This window comes from Ochotona princeps, chromosome 27 (genome assembly GCF_030435755.1).
Source record: "Ochotona princeps isolate mOchPri1 chromosome 27, mOchPri1.hap1, whole genome shotgun sequence".
Taxonomy (NCBI): domain Eukaryota; kingdom Metazoa; phylum Chordata; class Mammalia; order Lagomorpha; family Ochotonidae; genus Ochotona; species Ochotona princeps.
This window is the reverse complement of record NC_080858.1, coordinates 17587574-17608387: the sequence shown is the minus strand read 5'-3', so window position 1 is coordinate 17608387 and position 20814 is coordinate 17587574. Positions and strand designations below refer to the sequence as shown.

The following is a 20814-nucleotide window of genomic DNA, read 5'->3' as shown; positions in this document are numbered from 1 at the left end:
TGTGTGAGCAAGAAAAACAACTCAAAGAGGAAGGAGTGGAGGGTAGGAACTAATGAAATCAAAGTTCCTCTGAAGGGGTGGGGGGGAGATACTTCAAGAAAGTAATGGGGGAAAATGTCCACCGAGTGGTTGCCTGTAACCCGTTTTTCCTCTCTTCAAGGGGTCGCCATGCGAAGTTGGAGAGACTGGGTGTTAACCGCGCTGCGCTAGGGCGCGGTGGATGCTGGCCGCCCCAAGCCATCGGCCAGGCGCCCCTGCACCTCTGTGCCAAAGCCCTCCGAGGCCGCTCCGCGGCTCGCATCGTCCTCTCCTCTCCGGACGGGACCGTGGAACCCGTCGCGACCGTCCCTCGAAGGGGCCGCCGGCCACCCCCTGCCCCGCTGCCCCGGCCCCTTGCGCCGCCGTCGTCTCTCCGGAGCGCCGGGTTAGTCCCGCGCTCGCCCGCCGCCGCGCCGCGGTTGCGGGGTCTGGCTGGCTTCAACAGGAGGGCGGGGAGAACAAAAAGGCCAGCGGGTCTCGCTCCTCGTCGGTCCGTGGCAGTCCGCCGCCGCGCGCAGTTCCCGCGCCCGGGGTGCCCGCAGGCCGCTGAGGACGGTCGCGCCTCTGCTAGAGCAGGCGGACTGCGTAGTTTGTCTCAGCAACTTTGTTCCTTCACCGTGTCTCCCCCCGGGCTAAACAAGCCGCGGAAGCCCCCCATTCCTCTTCCCCGCACTCTGCGCTGGGGCACCCCTCCGCCTCCCGAGCGGCGCGGTACCCTGGGCGCTTTGGGGAGACCACCTTCCAGGGCGGGGACCCTCCGAGGCAGCAGCCCGCTCCCACCCCTGCCCCGGGCTCCAATGATCCGCGGCCCCGCGCATTTCGAAAGCCTCCGCGGCTCGCCGGTGAGGGCCGCAGCCGCGCGCCGGACGCGCCGGACGCGCCGAACGCCGTGGCGACTGCGAGGGTCGCCGGGGCCCGCCTCGCAAAGCTCCCCAGGAGCCTCCCCGGCTGCCCGGCGCGGAGGAGGAACTGAGGCAAATGTAGGCAAAGGGGCGAGATCTCAGGCCTGGGGGTCCGCGGGCCAAGCGGGGACCAGCGAGACAGGCGGCCATTAGGGCCTCGTAGCGCCCACCGCCCCCACGGCCGCCCCCGCGGAGGCCGCGGATCGCCTCCTTCGCCATTTCCTCGCCATCCGTGCTGTAGTTGTACACTTGCCCTTTCAGCGCTTTTAAGAGGTGTTTTCCAAGCTCCTCTAACGTCTCCTAAGTGTTTTCAAAGTGTACTTTTTGTTTGGTCGAGTTGTCATCTCTTTCACCTGAGCCACACCCTATAGGCACCTTCTCCCTCTCGACTGAATAGTAAGACCAAAAATTAAAAAAAAAAAAAAGAATAAAATAAATAACTAGAACTAAGTAGGGGTGAAGCGACCCACGGCTGCGCTAGAAAACCTCGGGGGGCGGGGGGCACGTCCGGGACCTGGCGCGCAGGGGCCGGGTAGGGCGGGGTCGGCCCTGGTCTGAACCGAAAGTGCAGGCTTTGCGCGCCAACTCCACTCCTCCAGGCGGCCACGGCGCGCGTGCCCTGTCTCCCGCGCGTCGGGGGCAAGAACGAGGTAGACCGGGGGAGGGGTAGACCCAGAAAGAGATCAGGAGAGCTTTGGGCGCGAAACCTCGACGGGCCGCACAAGGAACGCGGAGGGACGGCGGGGAGCGCTGCGCCAGGCCCGGGATTGCATCACCTCGGCGCACCCCCCTTTCTCCTCCGCCATTCCCCACCCTTGGCGCAGCCCCGGGCCGGGCTCCGCCGAGCGGCTACCATCATGGCGCTCGGGCCCGGCCGGGCCGCGCCTCCCGCGCTCAGTCCCGGGGCGTCCGGGCCGCAGCCACCGAGCTCGCACCAAGCACTTGGCAAACATTGCCTCCTCCCGGGAGCGCAGGCCCGCCTCCCTTCCCTCCCTTCCTCCCTCCCTTCTTCCTCTCTCCCTCTGGGTGCGTGCGCGCGCGCGCGCGTATGTGTGCGTGTGTGCAGCAGAGAACTTGAAGATTATTATTTTTTCTTCTCTCTCTCTCTCTCTCTCTCTTTTTTTTTTCCTCCTCCCGTGCTGGTGGTTGTAAACTTGATTGGCATTGGCTGCGCCCACTGACCCCTGCGCGGAGTCCACTGAAGATTTAAGGTGGATCCGAGAGGCTGCGGCTGCAGGCGGAGTCTCGCGCTCGAGCTGATTTTGCAGGGGAAAAAAAAAAGCCCCAAACCGTGAGCCCGCCGCGCGTCTTACGAATCCCGCGCGGTACCAGCCCCGCGCCCGCCGCGCTCCGCCCACCCTGCCCGCCGCGTTGCCCCCGCCCAGCTGCCGCTCCTTCGCCATTGGCCCGCGTGTGCAGTTTGAATTTTTTTTTTTGGAAAGCTTTTTTTTTTTTTCTGAAAAATACAGTATCGTAGATGGTGTGATTCGCAACTTCCTTCGGCGGCGCGAGGTGGGGTGTTTTAGCTGGCTGTGTGCAGGCGGGAGGGAGGGGGCGGGAGGAGCTGCCGGTGGCCGGCTTCGCTCACGGAGCGTGGTGCACGGTGTGCGGGGGCGGAGAAGTACGCAAGCGGCTTCGAGGTGTAGCCTCAGCGGGCATGGATGCCCAGGGTGCGCCCTTCTACCGGCTGTTGGCCAGGGACAGCAGGATGCTGGTGAGGACGCACCGTCCCCAGTCTTGGACAGGTAGAAGCGGGGAGGGCAGAGGGGTGACCGGGCGGGTGAAGGGGAGAGAACACCTTCGGGTGATCAAGCGAAGTCAGAGTAGAAGTGGAAATACATCGAGCAAAAACGTATTCTTTCCAATGCCACTCTAAATCCCGTCGGCGTTCAAGCAGTTGGTGTCCTTTTTACTGAGGGAAAGAAAAAAACACACCGTTTGGGGTCGGTGATTTGCGAAGTGTTTTGGAGTGAGCTTATATCTGTAAACCAAATCGAGACAGTCGGTGACTTGATGTTCCCTTGATTTCTGGGTTCGAGAAGGCGCGTTAAGATTGGGGGTAAGGTTAGTAGGAATACAGCCGGAATAGAGAGGCTGTCACTTTTAATTTAGAACCCAATTGTGTTTTACTGTGAACCCTTCTCAAAGCTTCTAAGAATTCCGTTTAATCTCCAAATCACGCTGTGTCCACATGAGCGTTTACACATCTCTGTTAGTCATTGCTGTGCTGCAGAGGATTTTTAAACACAATAGCTAGTCCTGGCCTTCAACAGTTCCTAACCCAGGGCTGATGTTTGTCAGCGAACTCCTGCGATTCTTAGCCTAACAAAACCGTTCCACCCAGCTAAGCGCCACCAAGCACGGGAAATCAACCTGCTTTACATCCTTAGCAAGCCCTAATACAGCATCAGGGTGGGTCACTAGTCACCCTGGACCTCCCCGGGACCCACCTAACCAGGGTGGACCCTGAGGAAACACACAGGCCTTGCTATAGAAACATAGTCCAGAAGGCTCAAACATCAAAGCAGGACTTGGACCCACAGCTTTCAAAGTCTGTTCTAGATGCTGTAGTTCCAGCCTTTACACGTCTATATTTCCACTAAATTAGGCTATTCTCCTTGGTTTTCAGTCAACTGTGCTGTGCAATAGCCAGTTACCCTGTGTGTGTGTGGGGGGCGGTTAACCAGGCACTCAAATGTGGCTGGTCTAGATTGCAGTGTGTTGTTAGATGTAACATACCCACCAGGAGAGTGCGAAAGAAGAATGTTAAATATCTCATTCGCAATTTCCATATTTATTATGTCTATGTCACCATATTTCTGAGATGTTGGGTTGAATAAAACATTATTTAAATGAATTTTATCTGCTCCCTTTTGCAGTCTTCAGTATGGTTACTGGTTCATTTGACTCTCACAGCTACCTGTAACGATCTGCTGGAAAATTGGTGCTCTAGATGAACTTCTGTAATGGACTGGAGGCCCCTTCTTGAAGAATGGCTACTAACAATGCTGTCACCTCCATGTCCAAATTGAAGTAAGGCCCCAAAGTCAGCTCCTAGAATTGTTGAATAGAATCCTGCTGGTATCTGGTCTTGAACACCTAGGGTTAGAGTCCAAATGATGGGAATGTAATGTGGCTATAAAAAAGTGCTACTTAGGGACATTTTGGCCAATGTGTGGTTCCATAAGATTTTAGTGCAACTGAAAAATTCCTGTTATCATCATGTGGCTCAGTGATGCTGATGTAAACAGACCTGTAGCATTGACGGGTGTACATCCCATACAGTTTTGGTCCAGTACGTAGGCTTTGATAATAAACGACTAATTACAGACAGTATTTGGTATATATTTAGAGAAAATTTTTATCTGTTTGAGAGGCAGAGTCAAAGTTTAAGATGCCGAAGCGGAGGCCTGGCAGCGGAGTCTAGGTCTTGTCCGTTGATGGCAGGAACTGTATCCCATGAGCCCTGCCCTGTTGCCTCCCAGGGTCCATGTGAGCAGAAAGCTAGTGTACGGAGCAGTGATGCGTAGCTAACCTAGGACTGCAGTGTGGGACGCAGACAACTGCCATGCCACACACCTACCTATGTGTACACATATGTTTTAATCAGTGTTTTAGAGTGTACTCCTTTTTTTTTTTAAGTGAAGTACAGAATACCCTCAGGGAGGTCCTTTGGCAGACAGTCCAGAGCAGACCTTTTGTTCTCATCAGAGTTGACTGTTGCCTGCTCATTATTGCCCCAAGACCTTCCAGGAGAACAAGGTGTGAAGACAGGGACACAGATGAGCCTCACCCCATATAGGTGAGGGCTGTTGTGGTTTTTCTCTTAGTTTTTTGTTTGCTTTTAAACAAAATTTTTTTTTGAAAAAGAAAAGAAACTTAAAAATAAGTTATGAAGATTTTTGTAAAGCTGTTACAGTGCATTTGTGTTTTAAGCTAATTGTTATAACAAGAATCACAATGTTGTGAAAAGAAAGTCAAATGTTTATAAGGTAACAAAGTGATAATTAAAAAAAAAGAAAGTGACAGTAAAATCAGGTGAATGTTAAAGAAAGAAAAAAATTTATAAAATGAATCTAGCATAACCTGAGTGCAGAGTGTTTATAAAGTCTACGAAGGCAGACAGGAGAGTCATTCTCTCACTCACTGACTCTCCCTGCACAGCTTTCAGTCCTACAGCTGCTTGATTCATGGGAAGTGCCTACCCAGAGCACCATTCTCCATCTTTTACACCACAGTTCTCCTGCACCTTCCCTGTGATTAGATACAAACTCACTATTGTGCTACAATTGCCCCCAGCATGCAGTAACAGTAACATGGTGTGTGGCCTGGGAGGAGGAGGATGTCTGTCTATTCCATACGTGGGTATTGCAGAAACCTGGAAAAGATAAGCTTACTGTTGGTGCTAAAGTTTCTGAAAATTTTGACAAACTTCACCATACACTTTTCCCTTAAAGTTTTTGAAGGTCTCTCGTATTCATTTATCTTGCATCAAAATAAACTTGAGTCTTTTAATTCTATTTTCCATGTTTTTTGTCTTTTCAGATATATAATCTGAAAAATAGATATTAAAAATATATTTTTTAATTTATTTGAAAGAGGGATAGGGAGAGGAGAGAGACAGAGGGAATTCTATTTGCTGTTCACTCCCCCAGATAGTCACAATAACCTGCACTGGTCCAGGCTGCAGCTGGGAGCTTGGAACTCCATCTGGGTCTCCCATGTGAGTGGCAGGGAACCAAGCACTTGGGTCATAACCTGGTGTTTCCCTCAGGGGCATCAACAGGGAGCTGGATTCGAAGCAGAGTAGCTGGTGTGGTACAGGTGTCACAAATGGTCAACTTGCTATGCTATAACGCCGGTGCCCCCATGAACTTCTTTGAAGTTCCCACATATAGCCCAAGTATGTGGTGGGTTGTCTAAGTACATGTCATGGTGTGCACACAGCAGTGGGATCCTCTCATGGTGCATTGCTTAGCACATAGCCACCATGGAGTGACACATGATTGTGTGTCTATAAGGAGATCAGATGGGGGGCTCGGCAGCGTGGCCTAGTAGCTAAGGTCCTTGCCTTGATCCCATATGGCCGCTGGTTCTAATCCCTGCAGCTCCACTTCCTCTCTATCTCTCCTCCTCTCAGTATATCTGACTTTGTAATAAAAATAAAATAAATCTTAAAAAAAAAAAAAGGAGATCAGATGGGGTCACCACAGCTTTCTGCATGATGGAGATAGATGAAGAAGTCCCATAGATGAGGAATGACAGAAACAATCCGACTCCAAAGAAAACCTCCACAAGTAACTTTGCTCTGCCTCTCCTCAGGGGACAGAAAAGTGGTGGGAAGACTCCGCGGTCTCAATGAAAATAGTCTGACAGGTGGCTTGAACAAGGGGAACGGTGCCCCATGGAGGAGTGCTCACCAGGTTGAAACTGGAAGTCTTCCCTAACGAATCTATACCTTTACACTACATTCTGAGAATGAGGGGGTGATGAATGATTTATTTAAGAGGCATGTGGACAGGGGGAGAGACATACTCCTCATTTGCTGATTCACTCCTCAGACAGCTGCAGTGACAGGAGCCAGAAAGTCAACCTGTTTCTCCCCTGTGAATGGCATGGACCTAGTTACTTGAGCCTCAGTGCCCCAAGGAGGGGCATGGGCAGGCAACTGGAGGCAGAAACTGCAGCACTCTGTGGGAGACAAGCCCTAGGCCAGTGCTTCCGTGTAGGCCAGCTGCCTGCCCCTCCAGTGGCTTCTGGTCATGTTATTTCATTTCATTGCTCTACCAAGCAGGCACCCAGGATCATGTCATTGCTGTTATTGTTATTATTATTTACTTTGGGATTTTACATATATATATTAAAATACAATCCGAAGTCAGGAACCAGGAACCTCTTCCAGGTCTCCCACGCGGGTGCAGGGTCCCAAAGCTTTGAACTGTCCTCAACTGCTTTCCCAGGTTGCAGGCAGGGAGCTGGATGGGAGTAGCTGCCTGCTACTCGCAAACACTGAGGACCAGCAGGTGCTGACTCAAATAGTTGGGGCCCTGTCACCTACCACATGTTACAACAATAAAAAGAAATTAAAGAAAATATGGCTTATAATTGTCCTTTTTAATGATTTCTGAAAAGACATAATATAGATTTATGATAATAAATCAATAACACACCCATGTACAAAAACAATGGGAAAATATATTTGTAAGCTATATGGCAAATACTTAATTTTCTTGACTGAGTTAAGGGCTCCTGGCTGTGGTCTGGCTCTGCCTTGGCTAGCACAGCCCTTTGGAGAATGAACCAATGGAAAGATCTCATTCTGCCACTCTGCCTTCCAAATAAAAATAATTAATTGAAAATTTTTTAAATGTAATGGTGAGGGCCTGGCACAGCAGCCTAGTGGCTAACGTACTCACCTTGTACACGCTGAGTTCCCATAGGGGCACTGCTTCCCAACCAGCTTCCTGTGTATGGCCTGGGGAAGCAGTCGAGGATGACTCAAAGCTTGTACCCACATGGGAGATCTGGAAGAAGCTCCTGGCTTCAGATTGGCTCAGTTCCGGCTGTTTTAGCCTCTTGGGGAGTGAATTGGTGGACAGGAAATCTTCTCTGTCTTTCCTCCTCTATGTATATCTGACTTTCCAATAAAAATAAATAAAATCTTTAAAAATAAGTAAATGAAATGCAATGATGATATTTATAACTCTCAGAGTTATAAAAGTATACCATAGGAAAATGTATTGTGGTGCTTAGCATGCTACTTGGCATATAATAAACAATAACCAGGGAATATTTATAAACCATACAATTAATGAAGACATCCCATTCTTTTTTTTTGTATTTTTAACATTTTTTTAAAAAGATTTATTTGTTTTTATTGGAAAGTCACATATACAGAGAGAAGGAGAGACAGAGAGAAAGATCTTCTGTCCATTGGCGCATTCCCCAACTGATTGCAACAACTGAATCTGCGCCAGTCTGAAGCCAGGAGCCAGGAACTTCTTCCAGGTCTCCTACGCGGGTGCAGGGTCCCAAGGCCTTGGGCTGTCCTCGACTGCTTTCCCAGGCCACAAGCAGGGAGCTGGTTGAAAGCAGGGCCTCTGGGATTAGAACCGGCGCCCATGTGGGATCCCGGAACTTTCAAGGCGAGGACTTTAAGCTGCTAGGCCATCGCTCTGGGCCCATTTTTAACATTTTTTTTTAACAAAGAATCCTAAATGCAAACAAATTTAACTTGAAATTTAGGGATACAAAAATCACTGTGAAGTTTTACGGAAAAATCTGTTCCGTCCATTTTAAAATCCCAAGTTTAATGCTTAACACCATAATAACGTTGACGTTTATAAAGTTTAATTTTAATAACTGTTTTAATACATCTAAAGAGACCATGAGGCAGAAAAAAGCAAGCAACTGGCTAAAACTACCTGAGTAAAAACATTTTTTTGTTTTTCTACATATTTTTTAAAAGCTTGTTGTAAAGCGTGGTGAAAGCTAGAATACTTTGGGCAGAAAACTAAGCAACTATGCACAGAAGTCGCGTCACATGATAGTATTGTGTCAGTAACTATTGCAAGTAACACGGAGCACTTCACGGAGCTGCTCCCTGGTCGCCTTGCTGGTCTGTGTCGGTTCAGTTTCAGTGCTGTGCTCCTGAAGGTAGCATGGCGTCTCATGCTGCTTCTTGCAGGGACCGCAGTCAACAACCGTGGGCCTGGGGTGTCTACAGGGGGATTGATGTCGGGGTCCCCCCTCCTCCCGGCATGCTGACAGAGTCCCTTCTGTCTGGCAGCATGGGCATTTGCATATGATTTACATGTTCCCTCCTTGACACTACAGCTCCTCCCTAGACGTACTGGACCCCAAGTCAAGGCTGCATAAACAGCTGTTACACTGCATTATTTAGGGAATAACCACAGGTCTGCGCCTGTTCAGTCCATACCCAGGTTTTTTTTTCCCCCACTATGAAAAATTTTAAACCACAACTTTAATATGACACTCGTATGACTCATTTCTTTTTCAAACATTTTATGAATTTTCATTTTAGAAGTAGTGAGAGAGAAAGGATGAGAGAGGTTCCATCTGCTGAAGATACTGCGTGAGTGTCCACAATGGTCTTAACAAGGGCAAAGCTGAACTACACCCGGGTCTCCCATGGGGGTGACAGGAACCCCATCACTTGAGCCACCACTACTCTCTCCTAAGGTATGCATTAGCAGGAAACTAAAGTCAGGAGTGGAGTTGGGAACCCAGGCACTGTGAAGGGAGATCAGTGTGTCAACTGCTTAATACCCGCCTGTCTTCTCATTTTAATTAGTGCTGCTATTACCTTTGAAAAATGTGTTTAGTTGACATTGAATAAACAAAATTATATATTACCAAAAATCCTACCACAGTTAAAGTGGTAAATTTAGTGTTATGTATGTTTTATCACATTTTTAAAAGTGTTTAAAATAAGTCATTTGTTAAATGCCATTTCTAATGATTTCTGAAAGGACTTTGTATAGATTTATTTGTGACTATAAATTTGTAACACACAGACCCACTTACAAAGACAATGGCAAACTGGGAAAAATGTTTGAAACCCATATAACAAATGTTTAATTTTCCTAATAAAGAAAGAGTTTATACAAATCAGTGACAAAAAGCTAACAAATCAACAGGAAAATAAGCCAAGGATATGAATACAGTTTTCAGAAAATAAGACGAAGGCCCTTGAACTTTGAAAATATGCTCAATTGTAGTTTGAGACTACTGGAGTACAAACTGTATAGAGAAATCAGATGTTTAGTTAAAAGAAGTACAGTTAGGATTACCCAGATACATGGGTAGCTCTTCTTGCTTTTTTTTAAAGAAGAATTTTACTTATGTATTTTTGTTAATTTGAAAGGGAATGAGAGATCATCTATCCACTGATTTACACACACAAATGTACTGCACCATCCAGGGCTGGGCCAAGCCAGAGCACAGAGCTCCATCCGGGCCTCCCACATGGATGATGGGGAACCCACTATCTCAGGGATCACCTGCTGCCCCCCAGGAACATGGACCAGAGATTGGAATCAGGAGGAAAGCTGGGACTTGAACCCAAGCTCTCCGACATGGAATGCAGGCTTTCCAAGTGTGGTCTAACCGCTGTGTTGACAGCCCACCCTCATTATTCTTTCTTGATGGCTTGGTCTTTGTTTTCCTCCTTTTTATCTAAGGGTTTTTGTAGTTTCACTGGTGACCAAGGAAACAAGGAATGTGTGCGTGAGGAAGCCATGGCCTCCGCGAGCCATCACCCAGGTTCATTCCTCTCCCCCAAACCACCTCATCTTGGGTTAGTGGCCTTGTTTTTCCTGGTCTGTGGTATTCCTCAGCTCAGTTGTTTCCAAACAGCACAACAGGCTTTTGTGACACACCCACATCCATTCCTGCTGACCGTCTCTTTATCATCAATAATCCACGTCTCCAGAATCCTTGCCTTCCTCTGCTTTTTCCTTCAAACTCCATTCTTTCATGTTTTGTTGCTTTGTTTTGATTCTTATTTATTTGATAGGGAGAAGAGAGAGAGAGAGCGGGAGAGAGAGAAAGCTAAAAACAGAAGGAGAACCTCCACAGTATCTGTTGGTTCCAAGTGCTCACGATAGCAGGGCTGGGCCAGGCCAAAGCCAGGAGCCTAGAACTCCAACTCAGTCTCCCACATGGGCAGCAGGGACCCAGGGTGCTTATTAGCAGGGAGCTGAGTTGAAAGAGAAGCAAGAACACAAACACAGGCCCTGCAATATGGGATATAGGTGTCCCAAGCAATGTCCAAACTGCTGCACCAAACAGCCACTCCTCGACTGTCTTCTAAAAGCTTTGAGCATAATTTATTGCACTACATGAGAAGTATGAAATTTCTAGCCAGCAGAGTGAGAAAATAATGTGTGGTAAATGGTGTTATAGGTGGCTATAACATTTGGAGAAAATTGCTGAATATGGAACACACACGTGTGTGCATTGTATATTTTTATATACTGTGGATTTAACATGTGTGTAGTCCATGATTGCACAATTCCTGTCTACAATCATTCTTGGGAAATAATAAGATTTATGACCAAAGATTTTTTTTTTCCTCAGAATAATTGTTTGCAGTGTTACAATTAGCTTTTATAAAGAGACGAACAAGCCAAATGACATTTACAGGATTATAGAATGAATGATTTCTATTGAACCCTGTTTAGTATATCCAGGAATAACACAGATTGCAGCCATTAAGACAGCGCAGGTGGCTTAATATGTATTAATAGGAAACGTTGTCTATAAGACAGAGGGGCCAGTTATGCAGTGTAGCATGCTAAGGTTCCGCCTGTGGCATTGGCAACCCATATGAGCATCTGGCTGCTCTACTTCTGATCCAACTCCCTGCTAATGGCATGGGAAAGCAACAGAAGACAGTCAAAATCCTTGAGCCCCTGAACGCATGTGGGAGTCCGAGAAAAAGCCTCTGGCTTTGTCTCAACCCATCTCTGGCTTTCGTGGCCATTTAGGGAGTGAACCAGAGGACAGATGGTCTCTCGCTGTCTTTCCTCTCTCTGCATTTCTGTCTTTCAAATAAAAATAAATAAACCTTTTAAAAAAAGGACATTAAGGCAAAAAGCAGGCATAAGCAATATTTATGGTATATTTACCTTTTCCGTGAAATATAAAATATAAAATATATAAAAATATAAATATAAAATATTATATATAAAATATATAAATAAAATATAAAATATATAAAATATAAAATATATAAAACCAGAACAAAAAGCATAAAATAAGCATAATCTAACATATAAAGTAAAATAAAAATTATTTGTGAAAAATAAAAATATGCTCATACATGTAACATTTATCTGGAAACATTAAAGTTTCCTAACTTCTGATTGGAAGATACTTTTTCTTAAACATATATGTATTGATTGCATTTTATAACAGCTTTTTAATATTTCCAGAACTGCTCAAATGCCCAGATGGATTACAGAGGAGTATGTGTGTGTGTGTGCCTGTGTACATGTTATATGCACATAGCTTGGTGTGCAGGGCGCAGAAGTGACGTATCCATATCAGGGGAATTAACCGAGGGATATTGTAAACAACGGAAACTTGCAGCTTTGCCCTCTCTCCTTGCTAACAGTATTCCACACTCACACTGCCTCATCCTTTGCCCTTGGCACATGCAGGGAAACAGTGTGTGAATTAACAGATCCAGTACCTGCCCTGGCTTGGTTTCTGAGGATACAGGGCTTGGACAGTCATTTTCAATTTCGAGTTAGTTTCTAAGAGGACCTGAAGCAAATCTTACAAGTGAGGGATATGGAGTTTGGGGAATTGCTTCATTCTGTCTTTGCATTTACAGTTGAGAAAATGTTGATTCTTTCTTGTCTGGGGGGAGGTTCCACAAGAGGATGGACGGGTTCCTTCTGACTCTCAGAGCTGTAAGATCGTGCATTCCATCGCTGAAGATCAAGTGCCTGTCCAAGGAAGCTACAGTCCTGTTTGGCCACAAACCACAAATCCACCAAACTCAAAAGGAGATGATAGTACAATTGCGTAGGCTGAACCAGGCACATTTATTATCTCATTGGGAAAGAGCATGTGAATGTGTAACTGAATATTTGCTTAGTGGTGTTAAGTGCTGCTTTACTGTTGCATGCACGCTCTCGGGAGCCTTCTGGGCCAGGCTACCGTCATGAAGCCACAGTCTGTTTGTTGGAGGAGGTAGACCAGATGGCATTACAGGGAGTGTGTGGAAAGAGATATGATGGAAAGGATGTCACAATTCAGCTTCAAGCTCTGACAACTTGAGCTCCATCCAAAGTTTCCCAGCTGGGGAGTAAGCAGGGCCTGCAAGCCAAGCTCTGTTATTGCCCCCCCCCCCCAAATAAAGGGGCCTTCACAAATCTACCTGCCCAAGGGGGTGCCTTCATTGTAGAATGCTGGAAACGTCAGAAACAGGAAGCAGAACCTGGTGATGGGGGCTAAGAAATCACTCTTAAGAAATGACCTTGTAGCTAGGACCTGGAGGTTGAGCAGAAGCCAAGCAAGTGAAGGAGTGGGGAAGGAGAATCATCCAGGCAAACCCTGGTCCAAGGCAGCAAACCAGGGAAGGACTTTGAAATAAAGTGCTTGTGGGGCTGGGTGTTGTGCTAAGACACTGCTTGCAATGACGGCATCCCATATGGGAGTGCGTGGGTTTGAGTTGTAGCTCCCTTTCTGAGTCTATCTCCCTGCGAATGTGCACCTTGTAAAATAGCAGGTGATGGCTTAAGTAGGTGGCTCCCCACCACTAACACAGGAGACCTGGGTGTATTCTTCTTGGCTCTTGGACTTGGTCTGGTCCAGCCCTGGCTTTCAGCAAGCAGATGGAAAGTCTGCCTCTGTCTTTTTAGTTTTCAAAAAAAAAAAAAAAAAGGTGCTTATTCCTGGGACACATGATCCAAGGGCAGAAGGAATGTGTGCTGTAGTAAGGGTGATGGACTTGATAAGCCACAGTAAGGAATTTCGGGCTTTTCTTTAAGTGTAATTGGAAGCCGGTCCATAACTGAAGAGAATAACTTGAACATTTTCAATTAAATAGTTTGATCCTTTCTTGACTTCTCTAACTCTAGTTAAAACCCTCAGTCTTGTATTGGGGTTATCCCAGGAGGATGTGGGAAGGAGAGTTGAGGTTTTCATTCCCTGCAAAGGTTGGTCACAGATGTACGGAAATGACAGGTGTCATGGTGCGGCGGGTTAAGCTGCCATTTGGGATGCTCACATCTCATGTGGGAGTACCAGGGATGGAGTTCAGCCTCCACTTCTGAGGCAGCTGCTGATGGCAGTGGTGGTGGCACCTGTGACTGGGCTCTTGTCACTCAAGGGAAATCCTGATGGAGTGCCTTGTTCTGGGTCTGGCCAGCCCCAGCTGTTGTGGGTGTTTGTGGAGTGAACCAGCAAATGGAAGAGTTCTCTTTCTATGCTTCTCAAACAAATAATAATAATAAGCCTTCATAATAAACCTTTAAAATAGTTAATGGAAAATAGAACTGAGAGATAAGTTTTTTCGGAGTGCAAAAACAAAAACAAAAAAAATCAATCTAAAAACCAAAGCCAAAAAAAAAAAAAGTGCTTTAAACCCTTGAAATCCAAGTGTAGAGGAATCTTCAAAAAGGTTCATGGAAAATTCATGTTACGAAAAGTTTTGCATGGGTTTCACTTTTTTTTATATATATAAAAACAAACATCTCAGGGCCAGTGTTATGGCATAATAGGTTGAACTACCACTCATAATATGGCATCCCAAATGGTTAGATGTAAGTCCTGCTGCTTCCTTTCTGGTACCGTTCCCTCCTAATAGGTCTAGGAGGGCAGCAGAAGGTGGCCCCAGTCCTCGATCCCCGTTCCAGTTGGAGACCTGGAAGAGGCCACTGGCTCTAGACTTTGGTCTGGCCTAGCCAGGGCCATTATGGCCATTTAGGAACAGAACCAGCAGATAGGATATCTCCCCCTCTATCTTTCTGTAATTCTGCCTTTCAAGTACAATTTTAAAAAATCTTTTTTTTAAAAAAAGCCTTCATTTCCCATTTTCATTCTATTTTATTTCCTTCATTTTATTTTGAGTACATTATTTTGCTGTGATGCTGTGAAACACGTACAATATAATTTCTAAGGAAACTTTTTTCAGTCTTCATTCGGTAAGAAAGATGCAATGTGAAGTGCTTGAACCACGAGGGCAGCCATTGATCCCAAATGGCATAATTCAAGGTTCGTTTTTATTATTTATTTAGAGGGAGGGAGAAAGAGAAAGAAAGAAGAGACTGAACATTCCTCCCTACTGATTCACTTTCCGAATTCTCCCACCAGCAGGGTCTGGATAGGACCAGGGCTGGAAGCCAAGAACTTAATCCAGATCTCCCGTGTAGGTGGCAGGAACCATCACCGCTGCCTCCCAGGGCCTGCACCCAGGCGCTCTGATGTGGGCCCTGGGTATCCTGCCTGGTGCCTCGATCTTTCGATCAAACATTCCCTTCTGTCCATGCGAGCCAGAGCCAGGCCTAGTGTCTGCTGAACCACAGGTCTGCAGCAGCGGACCCCAACACTTTGTCCACCCACCCAGCTGCTCGTTTTAGCTGGAGGTCCCTTTTCATTGTCATCACCAGCCAGTTCCCTGTACCGTTTTCTTGTCTGGTCCACCGTTTTAGAGTCTGGTCTGTGAGGTTGCTGGGCAAAGAAGGAGAACTCGGAGGGGATCCTCAGTCATGCTCTCCAAGCAGCGCTGCTCCACTTCCTTTCATTTTTACCCTGGGGCTGGCTTCGGTGTTCACAGGTACTTTAGCCAAATGCTCCATTCTTTATTTGGCTTGGCAAGGAGACTTTCAAAGAGGGCTAGGAAGAACAAATCATCTAGACCGGGCTTTCGGCCTTGCTTTTAAGACGGAAGATTAGTAAAAGAGAGCCCTCTGCTGGCTAGATGGGCAGAACAGCCTAGAGTTGGCAGGACAGGAAGCTGTAACCCAGCGCTCCGCCTCTTAGGTTCTTGTGTAGGTATGAACAGTTGTTCAGGTCTTCAGCTGTCAGTTCGTGCTTCTTTGGAGCTGATCTAAGAGACCTGTAGTTGCCAGCTCAATCACAACATTTATTTTTCTTTTTTTAAAAAAAGATTTATTTGAAAGTCAGTGTTCCTGAGAGACAGAGTGGTGAGAGCAAGAACAAGAGAGAGGTAAGGGAGGGATTTGGGGCTGGGTCAGATGGAAGCCAGCAGCCAAAATTCAGCGTGGGTCTTCCACATGGATTGTAGAGTCGGGCCTCAAACCCAGGCAGTCTGACACATGATCCCAAGCAGTGTCTTAACTGCTGTGCCCAACACCGACCCCTTGTTGCAGTCTTTGGCCAAAGTGTTTGTCTTTCATAATCTCTTTGAAAGCAATAGCTCTGAATCTTAGCCCTGGACCTGAAACAACTCCCCCGTCTAGCTTATCTTCATTCTTTTTTCTTTTTCCTTTCCTGCCTTCCACCTTGTCTCCTTGCCTGCTCCAGCACCACAAAATAAAACCAGTCTTCACTCCAAAGAGAGGACCCGTTGATGGAATGTGAGAAGGGGAACCAGCGTGGCTTATCTGCCGCACACCGTCAGCTGTGTAGCCAGGCGGGAGGCCCAGGGTTGGTGTGATCAACTGAGGAGGGCTCTCTTTCGCCCCTGGGGACGCCTAGAGAGCGGTTTGTTGGCCCGTGGGAATGTGGCTGATGGGAGCTGTGGTGCTGAGAACCGAGTTCTGTATCAGGAAGAGAAAGAGGGCTGTGTCCTGTTGACCAGTGGTCATCGGGTGCCCTGCTATGTGCTCAGCCCTGGACTAAGCAACTTACACACCTTAATTCTATTCCTTGTTTTTCCTCTCCACTGTCTGAAATACCTTTCTCTGGAAGAAAGCAAAAATTGATACTTCAGAAAAATTTAGGATGTGACTTGCCTAAGGTAATAGCTGCGTGTGTATTCACTGTTTTATTCTTATATTTTTGTTCCAAACAGGCTGCTGTTCCTACACACAGGAGGGAGTGTACACGTACCCTACTGGACAAATCCTAAATCTGGTTCTAAAATTCTACCTCTGGCCCTTCGGAGGGGAGCCTCAGCGTCTTCTCCCCTCTCAGCAACGATGCTTATTTTCTGTCTCCCCTTGTTGAAGCCAAAGTACCTGCTACTAGCTTCCAGCAGTGACCATGTTAGTGCTCTTAGGGCCCCAACCTCTGATTTGAATAAACTGCGGACCAGAGGTTGAGAGCTCTCCAAAGTCACCCTCCCAGGCAGTGATAAAGATGGAAGAAGGACCCAAACACCTCTCTCTCTCTCTCTCTCTCTCTTTTATCTATTTGAAGGGTAGAAAGGGAAAGACAGAGAGAGGGCGAGCTTTCTTCTGTTGATTCATTCCCCAGATGGCCATAATGGCCAGGCTGAAGCTAGGAAAAAGAGACCGAAGTAATTGGACCATCCTCTGCTGCTTTCCCAGGCACATGAGCAGGGAGCTGAATGGGAAGTAGAGCAGTTAGGACTTGCCATGGCAGTTGGGACACTGGGATTGCAGGCAGTGGTTTAATCCACTCTTTTGGTGGGATCCACACCTGTCCTTGGCCAGGGTTGTGTAGATTTTTTTTTTTTTAATTTGCTTCACTCTGCTCTTTTTACTAGATGTCTGTCATTTTCTCTAAGGCCTTCATCCGTCTACCCTGCGTGCTCACAGCTTGGGCCAGTCTGTGCAGCTTTTCCACCAGTCCTCGCCTGGTTCCCCTCTCTTTGTAAATTTCCTTATCTTGTTTGGGTTTTCTTAGGGTTTTAACAAGTAGCTAGATTCAAAAATTTTCCACAAAGTATCTATAAACCTTTTTTTCTTTTCTATAGTGTTTATTGATTCTGGTATTCTTATACTGTTTGACAGCATTGACAATTCTTTTCTGTATGTTAAAAGTCGCCTTTGTGAAGGTGTGTCAACAAGTTTATGGGAAATGGAATTAAAACATTGGTGCTGGGCCCGGCGGCGTGGCCTAGCGGCTAAAGTCCTTGCCTTGAAAGCCCCAGGATCCCATATGGGCGCCGGTTCTAATCCCGGCAGCTCCACTTCCCATCCAGCTCCCTGCTTGTGGCCTGGGAAAGCAGGAGAGGACGGCCCAAAACCTTGGGACCCTGCACCCACGTGGGAGACCCAGAAGAGGTTCCTGGTCCCAGCATCGGATTGGTGCGTACCGGCCCGTTGCTGCTCACTTGGGGAGTGAAACATCGGATGGAAGATCTTCCCTTCTGTCTCTCCTCTCTGTATATCCGGCTTTCCAATAATAATAAAATCTTTGAAAAAAAAAAAAACATTGGTGCTGGGGTTAGATGCTACTTGGGATGCTTGGGTTCAAGTTCTGGCTGTTTCTGATTCCATGTTATGGCTCAAGTACTTGGGTCCCCGGGACACCCATGTGGGAGATCTGGATGGAGTTTCTGACTGTTGGCTTCATGGGGCTCAGCCCTGGTTGTTGTGGACACTTGGGATGGGATAGAACATCTCTCTGTGTCTCTCTGCCTTTTAAATAAATTTTAAGAGGATGCATTTATGTTGATGCAAAAAAAAAATTTGAAACCCATACTTATGGGTTTGACGGAAAATACATTTTGGGGAAAAAAAACATGCATGCATTTTAACTTTTTCCTATATCATAATAGACTCATTTTAAAATTTCATCTTCTAGAATCCTTTGGAAGTACCCTATACTTACTGCAGCTCTTTCTCACAGTAAAACAGGCCTTCTTCCTGGTGATACAGCCTTTGACTTACAGAACACATCTCCTACTCTGGGAATTTAAGGCACTGTCGCAAGTCAACAGTGTAGCTATTTTAGAATACAGTGTTAACAGTTTCAAATTATATCTTACAGTTTCTAAGATGTTGACATTGACTAAAGTTTTGTGGGTGAGACATGGTCTGACTCCTGTTCTGCCAGAAAAGACTGAAGCAGCTCTCCCAAAGCCGAAGCCGTTTGCTCTGTTAGGCCTTGGAGGCTCTGGAAAGGAGGCCTGACACCTGCTGGTCTGTCCGCTTCCAGCTGCCTACAAGGTGGATAAGATGGATGTAACCTGAGACACATTCTTTGTGGCTGAGGATAGAAGGTACATTGTGCAACAGAAAGATACAACAGCTATAGGCGATGCCACGCCAGCTCTGTAACTGCTTATCTGCAGAATTCCTTTACAGAAAAGAAAAATAAACGTTTATCTTGTTGGAGCCGCTATGATTTCTGGGCTCTGTTTCTAGCTGCCAAATGCAAATCTTAACTGATAGCAAAGTCCTTGAGGAGTTTTGAGCCAGGGACTGATTCCATACCATTGTTGGCTCGGCAAGGACAGATTCTGGGAGGGGGCAGTTGAGGGAGAGGGTTCTGAGATAAAGTTGGCCTGGCAGGTGGGGACAGAGAGTGAGGGGTGACTGAATGAGGAGATGACACATGTTGCGCAGGGTCACCAATTTCGGTTAATTTCCCAGGACACCTCTGCTAAACCCTATTGTGCGGTGGTCCTTTAAATTTTAGTGATGGAGTAATTTGCATGCTGCTATTGTCAGCTGGCCTGAAAGCTGAGGAGATTGGGGTGATGGGTGCTCTTTGTGCCTTAAAAAGCAGCAGGAGAAAGCTGGAAGAGGGCAGGTGGATCAGTGTTACAGTAAAGTGAAGCGATTCTATTTACTAAGCTCCTGTAGGCATTTCCAAGGAAAGGAACTTTTGTTAGCTGTGATTGTCTAATCTAGATACATTTGAAATGTATCCTTTATTGGGTAGTAACAGTAAATAACATTAAAAATGTATCATGGAGGAACTTGCCAAGTACAGATAATTGCATACAATGAAAGCTTCTAAAAGGAAGGGAAAAAAATCCAACATTCTTAAATTACCCTATGGTTGATGTGATCACACTAGGTAGTGACTGAGTTTTCACAGTAAACTTTTCATTTTGAGGCAGGGCAGGGAATGTCATACCTTTTAGGTGAGAAGAAATTTCATTATTATTTACATGGGTTATAAAAGTAGGATGCTGTAGTTACACTTGAGTGTTACAAACGTGAGTATGTGAACTCTCCCTGTTCATTCATGAGTGTATTCTTCAGGCCCATTGTCGATGGATGTACCTTAGTCCAGGCCCAGAGAACCAGCTGATTCTGCTCAAAGCCCACCTTCCTGTTCCCCGTGGTCCTAACAGGAAACCTTAACTCCGGAGCAAGCTCATCTATGAACCTATCTGCAGATTTAGTATCTCTTTACATCCTTAAATATGGGCTGGCCGTTCTAAGTTCCTTGTAGATCTAGCTTAGACAGGTTCTTAAAATACTTATCCTAGCTACCAACTTCAAGGTCCCTTAAGGCAGTGGCCTTGAGTCCTGCCCCCTCTGCACAAAGAATTGAAGATGCAGCTGGCACCATAGCCTAGTGGCTAAAGTCCTTTGCCTAGCACTTACTAGGATCCCTATGGGCACTGGTTCGTGTCCCGGTGGCCCCGCTTCCCATCCAGCTCCCTGCTTATGGCCTGGGAAAGCAGTTGAGGATGACCCAAAGCCTTGGGACCCTGCACCCGTGTGGGAAAACCAGAAGAAGCTCTTGGCTTCAGATTAGCTTAGCTCTGACCATTGCGGCCACTTGCGGAGTGAATCAATGGATGGAAGATCTTCCTCTCTGTCTCTCCTCCTCTCTATATATCTGACTTTCCAATAAAAATAAAATAAATCTTTTAAAAAAATGAATTACAGATGCACCCAGTGTGAGTAGTTCTGTCTCCCCATTTCTCCTGTCATACCAACTGGGAAAACATACATCTGAAGGCACGTGACTGACTCCCAGGTTGTAACCCGGATTACCTGTTGCAAACATCCATACTTTTGCTACAGCTCAACTTTCATAGTGGCATATGGATTGTTTCCTGTTTAAAGTGGGGAGAAATATGAAGAATGGTTCCAACAATGATCAGTGTTTAAATTGCGTCTCCCTAAAGTCCCTGGGCTGTTTTGCTACATCAAACCAAAGCATGCAGTACAACACTCTTTCTCTCTAGTTAAATAAATAATAACGATTGTCATCCACAGAGTGTTCTTAAAACTGCTTGTCTAACACATTATTTGTTTAATTCTCACAAAAGTTCAAAGAAGTGGCTTTAAAAACCAGGATTGTTATTCAAGGTCACAGCAGGCCTTGAGTAAGAGCTCAAGTTCAGGTGTCACTGACTCTCAGCTTAGGGTTTGAGGTTTCCTGTTGTTCCCATAAATAATCTCAGCGAGCACAGGACTGTGGCTTCACTGTGACACTCAATCTGCTTCATTCCCTTTCGCTCTCTGCCAGGCTACAAGACTTTATGGGGATTAAATATTTC

The 20814-nt window shown here is 46.5% G+C and overlaps 1 long non-coding RNA gene across 2 annotated transcripts in view; it reads left to right on the top strand.

Annotated features, from left to right (window-relative positions):
• Positions 1–2459: 2459 nt before the first annotated feature.
• LOC131478109 (uncharacterized) overlaps positions 2460–20814 on the top strand; it is a 45429-nt gene continuing 27074 nt past the window's right edge. Inside the window, exons 1-2 of one of the 2 annotated variants that reach the window (XR_009244300.1) lie at positions 2460–2686; positions 3821–3974. This is a non-coding gene — a long non-coding RNA (uncharacterized LOC131478109). The remainder of the gene's footprint in view (positions 2687–3820; positions 3975–20814) is intronic. The other variant, XR_009244301.1, reaches the window with a different exon arrangement.